Here is a 16,807-nt window from a genome sequence, read left to right as displayed (position 1 = left end):
ATGTTTGTGTGTGTGCACGTGTGTGTTTGTGTTCTGCAAGTGTGTGTGTGTGCACGTGTGTGTGTGTGTTCTGCGAGTGTGTGCATTTGTACCAACGCTGTGGTACAAAACTGTTTTGAAATTTTATTCATTTCTGCTTGTTATCTTCCTTATGAACAAGTCCCACCTAGTTTCCACTCTCTCAGGAAGGACTAGCTTCTCTGGCCTAGGCCTACTTCCACCTCCCTGAGTCAGCCTGGGGGGTGAGGAAGCTGTGTGGCCAGGGAAGGAGGGCAGCTTCTGGGATGCAGATGGATGTTTAGCTAGCTAGCTGGTAGGGATGCATATGGAGGTCTTGCTAGCTAGCTGGTAGGGATGCAGATGAAGATCTTGCTTGCTAGCTGCAGATGAAGGTCTTGCTAGCTAGCTGGTAGGGATGCAGATGGAGGTCTTGCTAGCTAGTTGGTAGGGATGCAGATGGAGGTCTTGCTAGCTAGTTGGTAGGGCTGCAGATCAAGGTCTTGCTAGCTAGTTGGTAGGGCTGCAGATGAAGGTCTTGCTAGCTAGCTGGTAGGGATGCAGATGAAGATCTTGCTAGCTAGCTGCAGATGAAGGTCTTGCTAGCTAGCTGATAGGGCTGCAGATTGAGGTCTTGTTAGCTAGTTGGTAGGGCTGCAGATGACGGTCTTGTTAGCTAGCTGGTAGGGATGCAGATGGAGGTCTTGCTAGCTAGCTGGTAGGGATGCAGATGAAGGTCTTGCTAGCTAGCTGATAGGGCTACAGATGAAGGTCTTGCTAGCTAGCTGGTAGGGCTGCAGATGAAGGTCTTGTTAGCTAGCTGATAGGGATGCAGATGGAGGTCTTGCTAGCTAGCTGGTAGGGATGCAGATGGAGGTCTTGCTAGCTAGCTGGTAGGGATGCAGATGGAGGTCTTGCTAGCTAGCTGGTAGGGCTGCTGATGGAGGTCTTGCTAGCTGGTAGGGATGCAGATGGAGGTCTTGCTAGCTAGCTGGTAGGGCTGCAGATGAAGGTCTTGCTAGCTGGTAAAGTCTTTGTTCCTGCCTGGCCCAGCTGACTATCACCCATGTCTGCAGCTGCTGGGTACAAAAGGCCCTGTGATTGAATAGAAACTAGGTCACACAGGCTTTTTTCCCAAGTGTGCTTGTGTGTGTGTGCTTGTGTGTGTGTGTGTGTGTGTTTGGGCGTGTGCGCGTGAGCAACAGAGTGTTTTTGTGTGAGCAAAGAAGAGTGGGAGTATCACAAAGGTGATGGCTACGAGAACAAGCCTCTTTAAAAACGCTGAACTCTCAATGTCAGCTCCTGTTCTCAGCTGAATCTCAGCTCCTGTTGTTCTCAGCTGAATCTCAGCTCCTGTTCTCAGCTGAATGTGAAGTTGCGCTGTAAGCTCTTCGAATGGACAGGCCTTTGAGGGAGTGTCTCCACTGAAGCTTTCGTCGCTGGCTGTCGACCAGGTGTCCAACTTGTCAACGAGGGGACAGCATTTCAGCTGGAAAGGGAATCAAAACATAATGGGAACTTGAAGAGTTGCTCTTGAAACCAAAGTCGAGTTCCTTCTTAAGACTATTAGAGTGCCTGGCTGCCTATGGAGCCAGTGCCCAACGGAAAGGTCATAGTTGTCCAACCTGTTCTGTTGGTAGGCAGTTCTGACCTCAGCAAAGCTCTCCCGATAGGCTGTGGGCAGCGATGAGAGATGACAGGATTATGGAGATGTAGAGTGGGTTTGTAAGTGTTGGGGATAGCTCAGTGGTGGAGCATTTGACTGTAGATCAAGAGGTTGTTGGTTCAGATCCACCTCTGCAGAGGAACAGCTCTCTGGAAGCTCATAAGGAACCAGCAGGGTGCAGCCATGTTGGCCTAGCCTGAGTGAAACTGGCCCCAGTTTCACTACACTTTCACTGTTTGTTTTCCCTCTGGAACGACAACGTGCGACAGGTGAGGGGCAGGATCAGGTGGCAGGACACTTCCTCTTTCTCCAGCTCCTGTTTTCTACTGTACTGTACTCTACTCTACTGAACTGTACTCTACTATTTGCTACTGTACTCTACGGTACTCTACTGTACTCTACTGTACTCTACTGTACTCTACACTTCTCTTCTCTACTGTATAGATGGAGGAATTAAAAGAGAGGCAGAGTGAGAGTGAATTGGGTAGTGTCCTCCATATCCCTCAGCTTTTTCCTGGCTGGCTGGCTGACTGGCTGACTGGCTGACTGGCTGACTGGCTGACTGGCTGACTGACTGGCTGGCTGAGGGTGTTCTCCATCTTTGTTTATTCCTCCCCATGACAACAGGAGCAGCCTCTGACATGACAAGGTTATTAGCTGAGACTCCAATATCGCCTGTGTTGGTTGTCACCCAGGGCCACGTTATACTCAATCCATACAGCCCTCGCCCTCGCCCAGTCCATCTGAAGACAAGCTCAAGGCCTCGCTGCCTTTGTAATTTGCTGCTCGGCTGCATGTTATCGATGAATATCGATGTTATATCCATGTTATCCTTGCTGATGGTTATCTTTATAACGGCCCTCTTGTTCTGACACGGAGGGGAGGAGATGCAGTGAACTAGACCCAACGTCAAGCTACATGTCAACAGGACAACGTCATGTCAGATGATGTCCTTAATGGGCGGTGTTTCAGGGTCTCTGCTGGTAATTGCCTCGGTCTGTAAGCTACGTATGAGTTATCGAATCCAGCTCGCGTTTCGCACCAGAAAGTGCCTTTTGGCTTTTTAAAATCGAGTCAGAACAGGGTTTTTTTTTTCTGTGCTGTGGTGCTGAATCCAATCAATTCGGAGGCGGTGCAGTGGCTGCATGCTCAGCACATTGATTGTCCCAGGCATAGATTATCATTAGTTAGCATTAGCCCCCTCCTCGCTGCCCACCGCGCTGCTGTGTATGTATCCTCTTAAACTTGTTCAGCCCTTAGTTAGCGACATGATGTTTGAACACGGTGAGTCAGCAGGAATCTACCTCTCTCTTTCTCTCTCTCTATGTCTCTCTCTATGTCTCTCTCTATGTCTCTCTCTCTCTCTCTCTCTACATCTCTCTCTACATCTCTCTCTCTACATCTCTCTCTCTCTCTCTACATCTCTCTTTCTCTCTCTCTCTCTCTCTACATCTCTCTCTCTACATCTCTCTCTCTCTTCCTTTCTTTCTCTCTCTATTTTCCTCCACCTCCCTCTCCTGAGAGAAATTAGGGACAACATGTCTCCCCTAGTTTGATCTCTCATCCCTCTCTCCCTGTTGGTTGCAGGAAGCCACCAATTAAACGGCTCCCTATGGGGCAGCTGGAGGAAACACTTTCTGGTTCTCTGCTATTGGCTACCTTAATCTTGCAAAAAAATATTTTGTATTGCACTTACTGTACACACCCTGTACACCCAGCCCTGGATTTGCTAACTGGGCCACACCTAGTTTCACAATAACACACACACACACACACACACACGTGTGGAGTGTGATAACTGCAGGGGGGCTGACTGCATGTGAGCAGTGTAGTATTGGTGTGTGAGGTATGGGGTCAGGCCATGGGCTAACTGCCTGGTTGACTGCCTGGTTGACTGACTGGTTGACTGACTGGTTGACTGACTGGTTGACTGACTGGTTGACTGGTTAACTGCCTGGTTGACTGGTTGACTGACTGGTTAACTGCCTGGTTGACTGGTTGACTGACTGGTTAACTGCCTGGTTAACTGCCTGGTTGACTGGTTGACTGACTGGTTAACTGACTGGTTGACTGGTTGACTGACTGGTTAACTGACTGGTTGACTTGGTTAACTGCCTGGTTGACTGGTTGACTGACTGGTTAACTGCCTGGTTGACTGGTTGACTGACTGGTTAACTGACTCTTTGACTGGCTGTCTGGCACCAAGCCCGCCCACTCCTCTTTCGGCTCTCTTGTGTAATGATTCAAAGGTCGGTACACCAACTTCTTTCACTCCTGTGTCTGTCACTCTGTCTCTCCCTCTGTTTTGATAAGTACACCAGTCTTATCTGCCTGCCTGAGACAGTTTGTGTTACTAGTCAAAATGAAAAACGTTTATGTTCACACTGCAAGCCTGAGTGTTCCGTTCAGATTTACAGATAAGATCCGATTTGTTTGTCCATTCGCATTTGGTCTTCATGTGTGGTCAGTATCAGATTCCAGTGTGAAGCATTCACAGTCCAGGACTGAGTCGCATGTGTAAAGAAAGAATCCGAATCACAAAGACGTGACAAGCCATCGTAAACAGGAAGTAAACATGAAGTAAACATGTACGCCGCTGAGGTCAACGTGTATGGTTTCATTTTACACGGGGATGTGTGGCGGAGGCTAGCGAATTCCTGCCCAGGTAATAACGAGGATGAGGAGAAAGAGAGAGAGAGAAGGTGTTAACACCTCACTAACACCTTTAAGATGTCACCTTTTCCTGACCCCTCACTGTTCCTCCTCTGACCACCCCCATCGCAGCTGGCTGTCATGTTCGTAATCACCGAGTGATTCCCACCAGGGCTGAATTGAACGAATCTAAAAGTGAACGAATCTAAAAGTGAACGAATCTAAAAGTGAACGAATCTAAAAGTGAACGAATCTAAAAGTGAACGAATCTAAAAGTGATGTAAAAGTCGCACAAACTCACCATGTGACTCTTCAGACCAAGGTCGCGTTGCAAAGAAATCCCACTCTGTGTGTGATTTCGGACCACGTCATTCTCAACCCTGTTATTATTGAGCGTTAACATAATGCTTAAACCTAAACACCATCCTACCAAGATGACAGTTTACCAGTCTTCATGGACCTCCAACCTTCTGAAGGCTTCATTGTTGACACGGGTAAGGGATGACATAGCATACTGGGTGTTGATAGAGAACATGATAGATAATACATGTTTTCCATGGTGCACTCTGCTCCATCAGGTTTGGACCCTTCCTCCCTTTGTGTTTCCCTGGTAACCCCCCACCCCTCCACCACACATCTTCTTTGATTGGAGGCTTGATTCTCTGAGGGGTGGGGGTGGCAGGGGGGGGGGGGTCACAATGCCCACTCTTATGTGAAGCTTTTCTTAATCCCTTTGGGAGCTTGAATTAGATACGTGTGTGTTTGGGGGGGGGGGGTTAATGTTGTATGTGGGGCACAGTGTGTGTGTGTGTGTTGGCGGGGGCAGAGAGTGAGTGTTGTATGTGGGGCACTGTGTGATGGGCAGGCTCTGATGAGCAGAGTGATATTGGCAGATTTTAGGACAGTTCCAGAAGAGTGTCTGTTGTGCCTAGGAGGATAGAGTGACACTGCAAGCTATCTCTCGCTCTCTCTCTTTGTTTCTCTCTGTCTCTCTGTTTCTCTCTCTCTCTCTCTCTCTCTCTCTCTCTCTCTCTCTCTCTCTCTCTGTGTTTCTCTCTCTGTTTCTCTCTGTTTTTCTCTCTCCCTCTCTCTCTGTCTGTCACTGTCTTTCTCTCTCTGCTTATGTAAGTGTGTTTGTCTGTGTACTGTGTACTGTGTGTGTGTGTGTGTGTGTGCGTGTGCGTGCCTGGCCGGAGGTCCCTAGCGCTGCAGTGCCTGGTGTTGCTCAGTAACAGTCTGAGTCAGAGAGGATAGAGTTTGTCGGCGTGTGTGTGTGTCTGCATCGCTGTCTTCATCTCTGGATACGACTCACAGCTACAGGGACACTATGTACCCAGACGAGAGCGAAACGGTAAGACAGCCTTTTCTCACACACACGCACACACAAGGATTTCTGTGCGTGCACGCGCACACACACCAGCACAACACCGGACATCATGAACACACACTCGAACATCTCTCTGAAAACCTTAGACAGTGCCACCTTTCCCAACTCCAGCACAGGAGGGGGGGGGCATCAGCATTTTCTTTCAACAAGAACGTGTAAATAATGTCCACTCTGTCCTTGTTTTACAAGGAAATGCATCTGAGCACACTGCTAACTTCAGTACCATCTCTGTGTCAGTGCAGCCAGCTGAACTGAACACGCTGCACATCCTGCAGTGCTTCGCTCCTCTGATCTTAAATCCACATATGCCAGCTGGCATGGGCGCCAGCCTCCATATGTAGGGCCATCATCTCTAATGGACCCACAGCACGCTTCACACAACAGAGAGAGAGCACACTCACTTTATACACTTTAGGTCTGTGGCATGTTACACAAGGCATTATATACTTTAGGTCTTTGGCATGTTACACAAGGCACGCACACACACACACACACACAGAAACACACACACACACAGAAACACACACGCACACAGCTGATGTTGCTGCTGGTGTTAAACTAGTTTATTCACTGTCACAGTCGGCACAGCAGAATCTGTTTGACCTCTTGTGACTCCTGTGTCATTATACAGGTGTGACTGTGTTCCGGATCACCTCATAAGGGGTGCATGGTTAGTGAAGGTGTGACTGTTCAGGTTCACCTCATAAGGGGTGCATGGTTACTGAAGGTGTGACTGTTCAGGTTCACCTCATAAGGGGTGCATGGTTACTGAAGGTGTGACTGTTCAGGTTCACCCCATTAGGGGTGCATGGTTACTGAAGGTGTGACTGTGTTCAGGTTCACCTCATAGGGGTGCATGGTTACTGAAGGTGTGACTGTTCAGGTTCACCTCATTAGGGGTGCATGGTTACTGAAGGTGTGACTGTGTTCAGGTTCACCTCATAAGGGGTGCATGGTTACTGAAAGTGTGACTGTTCAGGTTCACCTTATTAGGGGTGCATGGTTACTGAAGGTGTGACTGTTCAGGTTTACCTCATAAGGGGTCTATTACTGAAGTGTGGACAGTGTTCGGGGTCATGTTTGATCTTGAAAGAGATGATGATCGCATGCCCGCTGGCTTGTTGCTAAGAGGATGTGCTAAGCACTTGCCATGCTACATTACATAAGCCAAGCTACGTAACATTTGTTTGGACAGCTGGCTTGAGAGAATGGCTCGCGGTGCTGTGTGTGTGTGTGTGTGTACTCTGAAGTGGCTAGAATATTCTGTGACATTGCTTTGTGGTTTTAGAATTTGTTTACAGCTCTCACAAGAGGAGGAATAAAAAAAAAACGCACTAGTAAAAAAAAAAAAAAAAAATCATAAAAATGAAAAGATAAAAATGAAGAGACAATAAATGTCCTCTACTTTTACAGGATGTACGTTTAATCTTTTTTGTTTGTTTGTGGAATTTGATGATGTCCCATTCGAAGAGTTTGCACGTAACATTGTGTAATCTTTCCATACGTACTTACATAAGTGCTGCAAGCCAGTCTGCTCAAGCTGAAATAAAGCCCTTCCAAAGGGGAAGCTGTGTGGTTAAGGGTCTGTGGTTCGTGTGCTCTCACACTGAGTCTCTACGCTGATGGAAGGTGATTTGTTGGGGTTTTGGAGCGGAGGGCTGTAGTGTAGCTTTAGGGCCCCCCTGAGATGGGCCTGTGTTGGGGTGGCCCTGGCCCCTGACTGGCTACCGTCATCACCACTGGGTCTTACAGGGTCAGTCCTCTCAGTGCTGTGAGCTTCTTAACCCCCTATGTTCCTGGACGATTCAATCCAAGATTAGATGAGTAGATTATTCTTGTAGACCTTCTCTACTCATCCTTCCTCCTCTTTAATCAGTCTCCTCAGTGTCCTTGTTCTGTCAGACTTGCCTTCAAGATACTTAGCATGATGATTTCGTACACTGTTCCTAGCAGAGATTATGGTTCCAAACCTGGTTTATTATGTCTGAGCAAAGGGGTATTGACAACAAGCTGGATCTCTTTTAAGCTCCCCCCCCCCCAAGCTTGTCTGTCCAGGGAGGGCCCAGTGATACTGCAGGCCTGCAGCTCCCCAGCCTGTATGTCCAGGGAGGGCCCAGTGATACTGCAGGCCTGCAGCTCCCCAGCCTGTCTGTCCAGGGAGGGCCCAGTGATACTGCAGGCCTGCAGCTCCCCAGCCTGTATGTCCAGGGAGGGCCCAGTGATACTGCAGGCCTGCAGCTCCCCAGCCTGTCTGTCCAGGGAGGGCCCAGTGATACTGCAGGCCTGCAGCTCCCCAGCCTGTCTGTCCAGGGAGGGCCCAGTGATACTGCAGGCCTGCAGCTCCCCAGCCTGTCTGTCCAGGGAGGGCCCAGTGATACTGCAGGCCTGCAGCTCCCCAGCCTGTCTGCGTGGGGGGGAAAAGCTGCTCTCCAGGGCATTACAAAGCAGCTTCCTGTTGATGTGGCTTGTGATTGGTCAGGCCAGGGGGCAGGACTTCCTGACCCTCGGGTGGTGTGTTCGAGATGTCGTGATGTCAGATCAGAAAACTGTTACCAAGTGTGTGTGACTATGTGGAAAAACTGTGACTGTTGGAACTATGGAGTCCTTGTCCTCGAATTTGCCGCCCTGTTACCTAGTACAAGCTATTTGTTTTGTCAGTTTAGTTAACTGAATAAAATGTTGAATGTGATGTGAAGGAATGTGATGTGAAATGCGATGTTGGTAAGGCCCTTAGGGCAGTTAAGGACTGCTCAGATCCTTTGTTTACATGCGTCAGACACAGCAGGGGACGTTTCTAGAAGAATTTACCGGAGAGCACATACGAACGTTCCATGAAGCGTCGCCGTGTTTGACTGACAGGGTTGAGCTAAGAAGTCTCAGAGCCCTGCGCTCCCAGGACACATTGGTTTTAAAGAGCTGATGATCAGGTGCATTCAGGACCAGAAATACAGGTTCAGCTCTGTCTCTCTCTCTCTCTCTCTCTCTCTCTCTCTCTCTCTCTCTCTCTCTCTCTCTCTCTCTCTCTGTCTCTCTGTTTCTCTCTGTCTCTCTGTCTCTCTGTCTCTCTGTCTCTCTGTCTCTGTCTCTGTCTCTGTCTCTCTCTCTCTCTCTCTCTCTCTCTCTCTCTCTCTCTCTCTCTCTCTCTCTCTCTCTCTCTCTCTCTCTCTCTCTCTCTCTCTCTCTCTCTCTCTCTCTCTCTCTCTCTCTCTCTCTGTGTCTCTCTGTTTCATACATGAATGCTGGAATCCTGACACTGGATAGAAAACAGTTTTCCTGTGACAGACAGATAATGAACAAAGAATGGTGTTTTGTAAACTTAATTGCTGTTCTCTAATATATTTGTATTTTCTGCTGCTAGTCCATCCTTGTGCAATGTCAGTATTACTTTGATAAAGAAGACCTTGAAGGAGGCTTTACGGACTGCAACACTTTGCAGTAAGGTTACATTAACTACCACATAACTGCATGGTTAGTATTGACCTTAATGTGAAGTGTTGCAGTGTAGTTACATGTTAGTGTAGGGCTGGCCTTAATGGGAAAGTTTTCTGAGAATGCAACTCAAGTCAGCCTCCATGTTGCAGTGTTGCTTGCAGGACAGTCTGGTAATAAGAGTTGTGTGCCTAGTCATCCTTATCTCCTCCTCTCCAAGTGAAGGTCATTAAGAAGAGGAGGGAGAAAGGGAGGGAGGAAGTGAGCTTAAAAAAGAAAAGGGCCTAAAATAAGTAGACTACTTTCCTCGCCAAATGCCGGGTACAGTTTTAAAGGGCTGGTACTCAGTGCCAAGACAGAATGGTGAAAGTGGAAGAGAGATGGGATTGTGTGTGTGTTTGTCCATGTACAGTCAGCCCAGGTGTCCAGAGCCAGTTAGGGAAATACATTTAGTCTTATCCAGAGCGACTTACAGTAAGTACAGGGACATTCCCCCGAGGCAAGTAGGGTGAAGTGCCTTGCCCAAAGACACAACGTCATTTTGCACGGCAGGGAATCGCACCGGCAACCTTCTGATTACTAGCGCAATTCCCTAACAGCTCAGCCACCTGATTCCCCACACAACACCAGGTGTCCTGGGTTTAACTCTGGTCAGCTTTCTGTCCTCTCCCTACCTCGGAGGATACAGGCTGGTATCAGAGAGAGCTCCCTGCCTCTAAGGTTAGAGGCTGGTATCAGAGAGAGCTCTCTGCCTCGGAGGTTAGAGGCTGGTGTCAGAGAGAGCTCCCTGCCTCTAAGGTTAGAGGCTGGTATCAGAGAGAGCTCTCTGCCTCTAAGGTTAGAGGCTGGTATCAGAGAGAGCTCTCTGCCTCGGAGGTTAGAGGCTGGTATCAGAGAGAACTCCCTGCCTCTAAGGTTAGAGGCTGGTATCAGAGAGAGCTCTCTGCCTCGGAGGTTAGAGGCTGGTGTCAGAGACCAGCCTCTGCATTGTGTTCTCCCAGCCCTGTTCCAGCCCTGCAGGAGACTGAAGGATACCCCTACATGGCTCATCATGCAGCTGTTTTGGCTTTGGTATTGACTTCCACTGCAAATGGAGCTGGAAAAATCGATAAAACACAAACAACATTACTTTTAAAGTTCTCCAGTGTTAATCTGTCTTCTTGTCAGGCCACACAGATGAACGTAAACGTCATAATGTTCTCGAGGAAAGGAAATCTTTTGTTGCATCTGCATGCATTTACGTTGTCCTGAAGGCATTACTGAAAGGCGTAGCTGTGCACTCATGGCACGTCTAAACAGATACCCCCACCTTGGTGTTGAAACCCTGGCAAAACCCTCCCATCTCCCCTGCAAGTCAAAACAGGTTGGAGGAGGGGAGGCGCAGGGGATGAGAGGGAGTTTGGCAGTGCTCTCTTAACTGTCCTGGAACGCTCTCCTTTCTGATTGCCCTGGTGGGGCTGGACCGGTAGCTGGAGTAACTCCAGTCTCCCTGGACTCCTGTCCTGTACAGCCAGTCCCAGAGACAGGACACTGGCATTGGAGGAATGTCAGGAGTCATCTAGGATATCACTGAGAGAACCAGCTACGCCAGCTGACAGCCCCTGCCTTATTAGATTTCTTTCTCTCTCTCTTTCTCGCTCTCGCTCTCTCTTTCTCCCTCTTTCCCTCCTCCTTCCCTCCCTCTTTTTCTCTTTCATTCTCTCTCTCTCTTTCATTCTCCCTCCTTCCCTCCCTCCCTCTACTTTTTCAATCTCTCGTCTCACTTATATTAGTAGTCCTCTCATCCCCGTCCACAGATAGACGGCCAGCCTAAACACTCTGCTTTTTCCACCAGCGGACAAGGACAAAGACGAGTGTGTTTGTGAAAGCTTGAGTCAAAGGAGTCATCCTCTTAACTTGCTATCTGGGAAGAACCAGTTAAAGATTAGGCCGAAGTTATTATTGTCGGAGATGGGTCGAATGAGTTTAAATGGCTCTTTTAAGTCAGCACTGTAAGAGAAGGCGTGCCTCGTACAGAACATCAGTTTTACGAGGCAAGGCCTTGACATGCCTCTGGCTGAGAGTGGAGCCTTCCAGCCTCTCACTTCACCTCATACCTCTCTTTCCTCCTCCTCCTCCTCTCTTTCCTCCTGCTCTCCTCGTCCTCCCCTCCTCCAGTCCTCTCGCTTCACCTCATACCTCTCTTTCCTCCTCTTCCTCCTCTCTTTCCTCCTGCTCTCCTCGTCCTCCCCTCCTCGGGTCCTCTCACTTCACCTCATACCTCTCTTTCCTCCTGCTCTCCTCGTCGTCCCCTCCTCCAGTCCTCTCGCTTCACCTCATACCTCTCTTTCCTCCTCCCCTCCTCCTTCTCTTCTCTTTCCTCCTCCCCTCCTCCTTCTCTTCTATTTCCTCCTCCTCTCCTCATCCTCCCCTCCTCCAGTCCTCTCACTTCACCTCATACCTCTCTTTCCTCCTCCTCTCCTCGTCCCCCCCTCCTCGTCCTCCCCTCCTCCAGTCCAGTCCTGACTCTCGTTAAGAGCTGAGGGAGTTGTGTCCTGGCTTGTGCGGACCAGGAGAAGCACACGTGTCTTCTGTGTGGAGACAGGAGGGGTCATGTCTCTCTTTTAATCTTCCTTTCCTCCCTTCTGCATTCCTTCATAAGAGAGGGACAGGTCGAGACATGACGCTCCTCAGGACCGGGAAAGATCAGTCTAGGATGAAGGCTCCCTCTCATGGAGAGAAGAGAGAAGAGAGCAGGGAAGACAGAGAGAGAGCAGGGAAGACAGAGAGCAGGAGAGAGACAGAGAGAGAGCAGGAGAGAGACAGAGAGAGAGCAGGGGAGACAGAGAGAGAGCAGGGAAGACAGAGAGAGAGCAGGAGAGACAGAGAGAGAGCAGGAGAGAGACAGAGAGAGAGCAGGAGAGAGACAGAGAGAGAGCAGGAGAGAGACAGAGAGAGAGCAGGAGAGAGACAGACAGAGAGCAGGAGAGAGACAGAGAGAGAGCAGGAGAGAGACAGAGAGAGAGCAGGGGAGACAGAGAGAGAGCAGGGAAGACAGAGAGAGAGCAGGGAAGACAGAGAGCAGGAGAGAGACAGAGAGAGAGCAGGAGAGAGACAGAGAGAGAGCAGGGGAGACAGAGAGAGAGCAGGGGAGACAGAGAGAGAGCAGGAGAGAGACAGAGAGAGCAGGAGAGAGACAGAGAGAGCAGGGGAGACAGAGAGAGAGCAGGAGAGAGACAGACAGAGAGCAGGGAAGACAGAGAGAGACAGACAGAGAGCAGGAGAGAGACAGAGAGAGAGCAGGAGAGAGACAGACAGAGAGCAGGAGAGAGACAGAGAGAGAGAGCAGGAGAGAGACAGACAGAGAGCAGGAGAGAGACAGACAGAGAGCAGGAGAGAGACAGAGAGAGAGCAGGGGAGACAGAGAGAGAGCAGGAGAGAGACAGACAGAGAGCAGGAGAGAGACAGAGAGAGAGCAGGAGAGAGACAGACAGAGAGCAGGAGAGAGACAGAGAGAGAGCAGGGGAGACAGAGAGAGAGCAGGGGAGACAGAGAGAGAGCAGGAGAGAGACAGAGAGAGAGCAGGGGAGACAGAGAGAGAGCAAGAGAGAGAGCAAGAGAGAGAGCAGGAGAGAGACAGACAGAGAGACAGACAGAGAGTGAGGCCGAGAGTGAGGCAGAGAAATACAGTCAAATAAAGACACAGACAGAGAGACAGACAGACATAGAGAGAAATAAACTGCCATAGAGACTGACATAGTTCAGTAGAGAAAGACATAGTGGATGTAAAGAGATGATAAAGACGCGTCAGATAGAGATAGAGATGCCCGGCTGTGTGAAGTGGAGCAGGCCAGACAGGCCGCTCTGTCCCTGGCCTGCTTCCTCTCTGTGTGCAGCTCCCTGCAGCAACGGCCCTCCGCTCTCAAATAGAGCCTGTATGAGGGATGATCAATGAGCCCCTCAGCGCTCAGGGACAGGAGGCCAGCTAGCCCACACCAGCCTGCGTGCCAGAGCTGATGAAGCAGCAGAACAAGGCCTGATTTCAATCCCCAGAGAAGTCAGTTTGAACTAGTTTGTTTCTTTCCTTCCTTCTTTCTTTCCTTGTTTCCTTTCTCCCTTCCTTCCTTCATTCCTCAGTTATTTTCTTTCTTTCTAAAGACATGTTGTTAAAAGCTCTTCACCCAATTTGGGGTCTGGAAAATTGGACGATCCTATCGCCTATAGCTACGAGTTTCTATCTTCTTGAAGGAGAGCTGTCTCAGCATATCTCAAGGTTTGCCTTCACGCCTTAAAGATCAGATCTTTACCCAGTCTATGTTATTAAAATAGTCAGCGGGTAAGATCTTTCTATCTATATTATTTTTTATTACTTCTCTAATTCCCCCAAAACTGTGATGACTTAAAGAACCATCCAGATCCGCCAGGATTTTACCAGCCAATCAGTTCTATTGTTACATCATGGGTTGATGGGGAAGAAATCTTTCATCATCCTTTAAAGCTTCAATTAGACGTGCCCTAGCCATGCCAGTGGTGAGGACTTATGTGTACTACTCTTCCTGGAACTGCAAGCATTATTTGCTTTAGTTGTGATAGAAATCTACCTTCTTGACCTATTTTAGTTTTTTATGGACCAGAGTTTTACTGGCCCTGTTGATTTGAGGGCTGGTGCCCAGACCATCACTGGGAAGGAGAAGGCTGGACTTGGTCTGGATTATTTACTGGATAACACCTGTTTTAGGGAGTCAGATGGCTGAGCGGTGAGGGAGTCGGGCTAGAAATCAAAAGGTTGCCGGATTGATTCCCCGCCGTGCCACATGATGTTGTGTCCTTGGGCAAGGCACTTTAGCCTACTTGCCTCGGGGGAAATGTCCCTGTACTTACTGTAAGTCGCTCTGGATAAGAGCATCTGCTAAATGACTAAATGTAAATGTTTTATGAGTTCTACAAGCAGTGTCACACAGGAAGTGAATCCCCTTGACTCCTTTAAATGATTAACAGTTCTCTCTAGGAGCTGTCCGCCGCTGGCCTCACACGTCGGCGTGTGGAAACGTGTACGCCTATTAGTTCATCCCACTGACATTAAAAGCGCCTTTCAACGTCCTGGCTGTGTTTTGGCTGTGTGTTCCATCTGTGGCAGGAACAAGCCTGCATCGTGTCAGGCCTGGATCAGTGACTCACTCTGCCCGCCCCGGTTTTCCCTGGTCGTTGACCTGGGTGAAGACCCGTGTGAGGGCTCTTTGTTGTGTCTGGACTGTGGATCCATGATGGCCCAGTTAACTAACTAACGCCTGGCTGTCTAGACTCTGGCCTACAGCCCCCATGACCCTGCTTGATGCTCTGGTGGTGTGAACGCTCCAGCTCATCTGAGCTCTCCCTGTGTCTGTCTGTGAGAAGGCTGTAGGGTTAGTCTGTGAGAAGGCTGTAGGGTTAGTCTGTGAGAAGGCTGTAGGGTTAGTGTGAGAGAAGGCTGTAGGGTTAGTGTGTGTGAGAAGGCTGTAGGGTTAGTCTGTGAGAAGGCTGTAGGGTTAGTGTGTGAGAAGGCTGTAGGGTTAGTGTGTGTGAGAAGGCTGTACGGTTAGTGTGAGAGAAGGCTGTAGGGTTAGTGTGTGTGAAGGCTGTAGGGTTAGTGTGAGAGAAGGCTGTAGGGTTAGTGTGTGTGAGAAGGCTGTAGGGTTAGTGTGTGAGAAGGCTGTAGGGTTAGTGTGTGAGAAGGCTGTAGGGTTAGTCTGTGAGAAGGCTGTAAGGTTAGTCTGTGAGAAGGCTGTAGGGTTAGTGTGTGTGAGAAGGCTGTAGGGTTAGTGTGAGAGAAGGCTGTAGGGTTAGTGTGTGTGAGAAGGCTGTAGGGTTAGTGTGTGAGAAGGCTGTAGGGTTAGTCTGTGAGAAGGCTGTAGGGTTAGTGTGTGAGAAGGCTGTAGGGTTAGTGTGTGAGAAGGCTGTAGGGTTAGTGTGTGAGAAGGCTGTAGGGTTAGTGTGTGTGAGAAGGCTGTAGGGTTAGTGTGTGTGAAGGCTGTAGGGTTAGTGTGAGAGAAGGCTGTAGGGTTAGTGTGTGTGAGAAGGCTGTAGGGTTAGTGTGTGAGAAGGCTGTAGGGTTAGTGTGTGAGAAGGCTGTAGAGTTAGTCTGTGAGAAGGCTGTAGGGTTAGTCTGTGAGAAAGCTGTAGGGTTAGTGTGAGAGAAGGCTGTAGGGTTAATGTGAGAGAAGGCTGTAGGGTTAGTGTGAGAGAAGGCTGTAGGGTTAGTGTGTGAGAAGGCTGTAGGGTTAGTGTGTGAGAAGGCTGTAGGGTTAGTGTGAGAGAAGGCTGTAGGGTTAGTGTGAGAGAAGGCTGTAGGGTTAGTCTGTGAGAAGGCTGTAGGGTTAGTGTGTGAGAAGGCTGTAGGGTTAGTGTGTGAGAAGGCTGTAGGGTTAGTGTGTGTGAAGGCTGTAGGGTTAGTCTGTGAGAAGGCTGTAGGGTTAGTCTGTGAGAAGGCTGTAGGGTTAGTGTGTGTGAAGGCTGTAGGGTTAGTCTGTGGATGGTGTTGGCTAGCCTGTGTCTACCTTTGCTAGTTGGGGGTGGCTGACCCTTGGAGTGCCAGGCTGGTGGCAGAGTCCCTTCACCCCGGCCCTCCAGGACGCAGCTGGGCTTGTGGCTGTGTTAGCTCGCAAGCTGAATGGGTCAGGGACAGGACCAGAGGCAGGGCCAGGAACAGAGGCAGGGTCAGGGACGGGACCAGAGGCAGGGCCAGGAACAGAGGCAGGTTCAGGGACAGGACCAGAGGCAGGGCCAGGAACAGAGGCAGGGTCAGGGACGGGACCAGAGGCAGGGCCAGGAACAGAGGCAGGTTCAGGGACGGGACCAGAGGCAGGGCCAGGAACAGAGGCAGGGTCAGGGACGGGACCAGAGGCAGGGCCAGGAACAGGGACAGGACCAGAGGCAGGGCCAGGAACAGAGGCAGGGTCAGGAACAGAGGCAGGGCCAGGAACAGAGGCAGGTTCAGGGACAGGACCAGAGGCAGGGCCAGGAACAGAGGCAGGTTCAGAACCACACCCAGAGCCGAGGAGAACATGGGGTTTCTTATGCTGCGAAAGCTTTTCATACAGAGCACTCTATTTAATGTGGCTGGGGTGTTATAAACAGAGAGTTTAGAGCAGCCAAGCCCAGCAGGCAGAGGATGTGACTGGGTGTCGGATCAACAGCCCTCCACAGCTTCTTCATCTAGGAGATCTTAGTATCAGTGTCTCTCTCAGATCTCTCCATCTCAATCTCTGGGCTTTACGGCACCAAGCTGGAGGATTAAGATAAGAGAGCTTTTAGATCGGCCGACGGTGCACTGCCATGACTCGGCCCCTGTCTCTAAAGGCATGTCCAGAATATATATGTCTCTTTTTTTTCCCTCTTGTTCCCTATATCCTTTTCTCCCTGTCTCTCTATCCATCTCTCTGTGGTTCTATCTAATGTAGATCTATCGGAACCCTCTCCTTCGCTCTCTTTCTCTCTTACATCATCCTGTCCTCTCTGTCGCTGTCCTCAGTAGCCCCTGTGCTCTCGGCCTCCAGCCAACCACAGCGCAGAATTAGCGTAGTTAGGGAGAGCCAATCAAGCCCTCCTAGATTCTAATCCTGGATTACCCATAAGGCCCTTCAGTGGTATGACTGCTGCCATACTGCATGGCTCTTTTCAAACAACAACATCACTACAGTTTGACCCTACGGTCACTGAGG

The 16,807-nt window shown here is 49.7% G+C and overlaps 1 protein-coding gene across 7 annotated transcripts in view; it reads left to right on the top strand.

Moving 5' to 3' along the window:
- The window catches only part of LOC124472767 (rho GTPase-activating protein 12-like), a 37,318-nt gene that overhangs the window by 5,106 nt on the left and 15,405 nt on the right, over nucleotides 1–16,807 (top strand). The window lies entirely within an intron of this gene.

The sequence above is a fragment of the Hypomesus transpacificus genome, chromosome 10 (genome assembly GCF_021917145.1).
Source record: "Hypomesus transpacificus isolate Combined female chromosome 10, fHypTra1, whole genome shotgun sequence".
Lineage (NCBI taxonomy): Eukaryota > Metazoa > Chordata > Actinopteri > Osmeriformes > Osmeridae > Hypomesus > Hypomesus transpacificus.
This window is presented reverse-complemented; position numbering and strand designations above follow the sequence as displayed.